Source organism: Euphorbia lathyris, chromosome 1, assembly GCF_963576675.1.
Source record: "Euphorbia lathyris chromosome 1, ddEupLath1.1, whole genome shotgun sequence".
NCBI lineage: Eukaryota > Viridiplantae > Streptophyta > Magnoliopsida > Malpighiales > Euphorbiaceae > Euphorbia > Euphorbia lathyris.
Window position 1 is genome coordinate 80,396,603 of NC_088910.1, and position 5,769 is coordinate 80,402,371.

The window sequence follows — 5,769 nt, forward strand, 5'->3', positions numbered from 1 at the left end:
AAACGACATCGTGTGGATTACTTACCTTAAATTGTAAAACTAATGGGTAAATTACATCCATGGCCACTGAACTTTACCTATTTTCACATTATAGCCACTCAACTTCATTTCTTCCCGTATGGCCACTAAACTTTACAATTTTTAACGCCACTCAATTTTAACTAATTTCTCAAAATAACCGTTAACGGCCTTAAAATGAAAATATTTAAGAATTAAAGTTGTTCAGAACGACATTTACCATAGAACCACATTTTTTATTTTCGAAAATCACATTTTTTGGAGCTTTCTCTCTCTAAAAATTCACTTTCTCTCTCCTAACCAAACAACACTTAAATGACCTCAAAACGAAAATTTTCAAGAATTAAAGTTCTTAGAATACAATTAAGGCTTTGGATTTTTTATTTTTAGCCGTTAATGATCGTTTTGAGGCGTTAAGTGGCCACTAATGTTAAAAAGTGTGAAGTTCAATAACCATACCGGGAAGAAATGAAGTTCAGTGGTCATAATGTGAAAATAGATAAAGTTCAGTGGTCATGAATGTAATTTACCCTAAAACTAATTGAAAGGAAATGTGTTGAGGAATATTATTATGAGTCTCTTTTTCTTATTAATTTTCAAGGGTTAAGGTGTAAAAATATCCCTAATATTTTGGGTCAGTAGTAATTTTATTCCTAACGTTTAAAATTGTACAATTTTACCCTTAACGTTTTTGTATATCAATTGGTTCTAAAAAAAGATTTCATGTTTTTTATAATTTAATAATAGCATTGGAGAGATTAATATTTATAAATTCGGCAAATTTTTTTATTTTTTTTGTCCGATTCATATAAAAGATAATATATACTTTTTTATTTTTTTCACATCTCAACATATTTTTGTGATTTGTTACTAATAAAATGATGCACGTGTGAAGTGTAGATGACAAGATTTAAATTATTTCTCAAATTGACCCAATTTATCAAGGTTAGAGGTAAAATTGCACCATTTTAGATGTTAGGGGTAAAATTGCTCCTGACCCAAAGCGTTGGAGATATTTTTACATCTTTACTCAATATTTAGGATGCTTGTAAATTCTTTAATAGACTTTTTTTATTTTATATTTTTTAATCCATTATTAATTTTAAAAGTCCGAAGCAACGCGAGGACTCCGTACTAGTATATAAGAAAAGTTCATTGAACCACAAAGACAAATACAATGATCAAGAAGACAACATGGAAGTAGAACATCGATTCCCTCTCTTTGCTACTGAAATTTATATCTAACCTAATGAGAAAATTGATGAATTTTTGTAGAAGATAGAAAGCGGTGATGACCAAAGGACGAAGGTGGAGAAGATAGAAGATAGAAAACGGTGACGACCAAAGGACGATGGTGGAGATCGTCGGGGCGGTGGATGACGATTGATGAGAGCAGCAGATGGTGGAAATCGTGGAGTAAATCGTGAATGTCAATTGCAAATAAGAAAAAGGGTTTTTTTTTGTTTGTTAATAGATGATTTAGAATAAATAAGACATGTATATATTGATGTAAGGAGGGTCCTTTTCATGAGTCAGAGAGCCCCTATAGAACCCCGTATCTATTACTACTATTAAAGCAGAAACCTCAATTGCCATGTGTCCGTATCTATTACTACTATTAAAGCAGAAACCTCAATTGCCATGTGTCACTCTGAGAATTTTTTGAATTGAGACCGCCTCTCTCCCTCTCAATCTCTGCCCTTTCAACTGCCACCCTCAACTTCTCTTCATCACTCCCTCAACCTCACGATCTTAGCCCTCTCCCTCATCTGCCTCTTCTTCCCTCACCCAAATATGATTCACCTCTAAAATCTCTCTACACCGCTAACCTAGCCTGCAAATTATTCCTTTTCTTAGAATCTTAGAATCTTAGAATTCCCTCAACTCCCTTTCTCAAATTTATTGCTACATTCTTTTCCTTCAATTTATTAGTTTTTCGTCTGCGTTTTTCTAGATACTCCTCCTGATGTGATTTGTTCTCGCAAAGTGCTTCATGCAAGTGCTATTTCTGCTGTGATTTGGGAAAATTAAGCCCTAAGCTAGATGGCGATTGCTCCGATCGCAGATTCGACGATGTTCTTCGACTTCGGTTTCTTCGCCAAGGCATTATTCTCCATCCTATCTTCTTTCGATTTTTTCCCTTAATAACTAATTCAATTTTGCAATAATTGTTCTGCTTTTGATTTTTTTCAGTGCAGTACAAGTAAAGGAGAAGAAAAGATGGTCCAAATAGACGTCATCATTTTTCAGGTTAATAGATACAATCGTTTGAAAAGTATAACTCTTGCTTATGCTTTTGCAACCCTAGATATGCAACTCTCTCTATGATAAAATCTATATTTTCAATTGGTTTTCTATCCTGCATGCCACTGTGGTTCTCAATGGTCTTTGCTTCCATTCTTACCCGAACCATGAAGATTGTTCATGTTATTGGTGGTAAGGTTACAAATTATGTGTTTCCTTCTCTTTCATATTGATTCACTTTTTGATTTTGTTTTTTTATGATATTTACTAAGCTTCGCTAATGAATCTTTCTTCCGCCTGCCAATTATTTCCCATTTGCAACCTCTTGCAAGATAATATCTTTAGATGATACATCTAAATAGTTGTAGCTAATGTTTATTTTGGTGCTTTTTCAGATGCTCTACTTATCAGGTCTGATTGAATCGGGTTGACCTACGGGACAGAAAACGAATTTTTAGACATTGTTATACTGAGAGTAAATTTTTATGTATTGTTTTTGCATTGTTTTTGTATTGTTAGATATTCTTATTGATGTTTTCTCATTTTCGGTTTCAGGATTTGGCATAAGATCTAGAGTTTGAGGAACTTTACTTAATTGTATTTGTAAGTATTGCTTTTTCAAAATTATAGATATCCAATTGTTTTTCAAAATTATTCGTATGAATAAAAGCAATTGGTGTCAGGGTTTGATCCTGATTTGTTTTATTTTTGGTATTTATATTTGTAATAAAATCCATGTTTTTGGTAATGTATTATCTATTCGTAGTAGCCTCTTTCAATTTGTTTTGTTTTTCTTGAGATTTATGTGCGGCTTAGTGCCTTTAAAGACATATTTTCTGGATGTCATGCCCTGGTTGTATGGGTTGTTCTTACTTTGGAACTTTGGGAGTGAAAGAACTGCTTGCTATTGCAGATTTTACAAATATGAGTACAAGTATGGAGTATGAGCTAGAGGGCCATCCTGCTAGGTAAGTATAACCATATTTTATTCTCAAATTTATAGCTTTTATCTGCATAATATTAACTTAACTTGGTCATCAAAGTCTGTATTTTTGAGAGGACTCATATTGGTCTCAGTGTTAATGGGACTTATGGAATGTCCAATTTGCAAAGCTTACCAATGTTAAAATTGATAATTTTAAATGTTAAGGGTAAATTTGGACTTTTTAAAAAACGATTAAGGTAATTTTGAATCTTTATCTCTAAATTATAATATTCTTGAAATTGAAACTTGAAAATTTTCATAGTAAAAGTTAATTAAAAATTTCACTTCATCACATTGGTTAAATTACTTGAAATACGGGCTTTATTCTTTTAGATAGCATTACCACTTCATCATGCTGCACATTTGGTATAAACTGTAAATTTTGGGAGATCAGGCCTGTAAATTCTAAAGATTAGTTTGAGATATTTTTTGATGTTCTGTTTTTTATGTCTATGCATGTTTTTCGTGTCCAATTATCAGTTTTTCAAATTTTCGTAGTTCAATTTCATGATTTTATATCTCATTCTCTTTGCAGTTCAATATTGCCAACCCCAGTATGGGATGCGAAAAGAAGCTCCAGATAAATATATGTTGTTTGTTATTTTAGACTTACTGAATTAAATATATTGGTTTCCGATTTAATATACCCAATATGCACAAGTGATTATTTTTAAGCTTTTAGTAAACCAGTTTAAAACCTAACTTTGAAAAGAAGATAATTTAGTTGTAATTGATTATGGTTATATTGATCGTCAAGTTATACCTCCCGTTTTTTAATATCAGAGGTAAGCAAAATGAGCAATTTCTCAAGGGATCTTTTCAACATTGTCTAGAAAGTTCTAATATCAGTTAAATCATCTATATTTGCTTATGAAGTGATAATTAATTGTATACATCATGCTGCTATATATGTGTTTAATTGCACAGCTCTTCCTTGAGGGTCAGCAACTGTTTGAACTCTCTCCCAAATACTCGAGGTGAGAATGGATTGAAATTTATAGATTTTTTTTTTTGAATTAGCATCATGGTCGGAAAATTCCATCTCAATTAGTGATGTCAAATCCGTGATAATCCTGAATACCAATGGATTCTTTAGGTTTAACGATTGAAATTGAGTGAGGATCCTCTATGACTCGCTTGCCGTTCGTCCACAGATTTCAAGGGCAATTGTTTTATACTAACCTTAATTCCAATTGTTATACGTGAGGGATTATTTGAAATCAGTTTTTGACAAACTGGATAGGCAGACTGCAAGTTTAATCTTATTTATAAACTGAAAATGACAGTCCCTTCTATGTACTGGTTTATGGTTAAATTCTGCACTTAATTCATTTCGTTTATCACCACATTATCTCAAAATTTCAGCCAAGGCTAATCTCTCCCCCTTCCGCTGTGGTGGATGATATAACTTGGTTCAGAGAAATTCCTAAGATCTGGAAGTTTTCTACATAAGAGTGCTAGGTTAAGTTATTTGGTTTACTTATGTTGGCATTATAAGAGTAGTATTGATCATATTTGTTTGCTTTTCAGAGTTTCTTCCTACTAAACTTCTGCTTCATATTTGTTTGCTTTTTAGAGTTTCTTCCTACTAAACTTCTGCTTATGCACTAAAAGATATGGTAATTGACCTCTTCCAAATTATGGTTTTGAAATTCTTATGAACCTTAAGAAAAATATTAGCAAGCTTTTTAAGTTTCTGAATTCTAGATTAATATTTTTTTTGAATAATTTGGCCAAGCCCTTGAAACTCATAGTTCCAAAATAGTATCTATAGTTTATCCATTTGGTCTATTTTGGCTATTGTCATGCTGAATTAGAATATTTTATGCTGAATTAGAATATCTTAGTTTACCTGTGTCAACACAACATATTTCTGCTTTAATGTTTTCTAAATCAATTAACATACTTTTTGGCTTATCAATTAACAAAGTGCATGATTCATACCTAATGTTGACCCGGGAACACGTTTTTTTTTTGTGATTCAGGTATATAATGTCAATTGATACATTCAAAAACTAAACACTTTGTTCAGTTTGGTAGTCTAAATTTTGCTGAAAGTTGAATTCTCACCTTTGTTTAATTTTCTACTACAATTTTTGAGTTTTTTTTAAAAGAAAGCTTGATTGGATGTTGATTATGATATCCTCAACAAGGATCATGGTAGTACACGGAAAGAATGTTAACGATTCTTCTTAATATGTTGAACACGTTTAATGTTGAGTTTTCTTTTATAAAGTGCAATGTATTTTGCGTATAAAGAAATACCGAGGCCATGAAGAGCATGATTTTTGAAAAAGTTGTACTTCTAGATTCTTTATAGCATTACAATGACATATACTAACTGGCTATTTGTTTTTCTTTTGTCAAATATTCCTATTAGTATGTTTTTTTGTTTCGCTTTACATTTCTGTAATTATTTGTTTTTTTTATCTTTCCAAAAGATGGTTGTGGTAAAAATTCCACGGTTTGCATATGTGAAATTAACTTTGATGCAAGTAGCAGTTTTAAACTCATGTTATATT

General features: G+C 31.7%; 1 long non-coding RNA gene across 2 annotated transcripts; it reads left to right on the forward strand.

Moving 5' to 3' along the window:
• Positions 1 to 1,535: 1,535 nt before the first annotated feature.
• Positions 1,536 to 4,888, forward strand: LOC136203159 (uncharacterized). 2 transcript variants are annotated; one of them, XR_010674732.1, is made up of 6 exons: positions 1,536 to 2,121; positions 2,212 to 2,454; positions 2,658 to 2,737; positions 2,818 to 2,865; positions 3,176 to 3,230; positions 3,783 to 4,888. It is a non-coding gene; the product is annotated as an uncharacterized lncRNA (long non-coding RNA). The 2 variants fall into 2 exon arrangements; XR_010674729.1 differs by having other exon boundaries at positions 1,615 to 2,121; positions 2,212 to 2,268.
• The last annotated feature ends 881 nt before the right edge of the window (positions 4,889 to 5,769 follow it).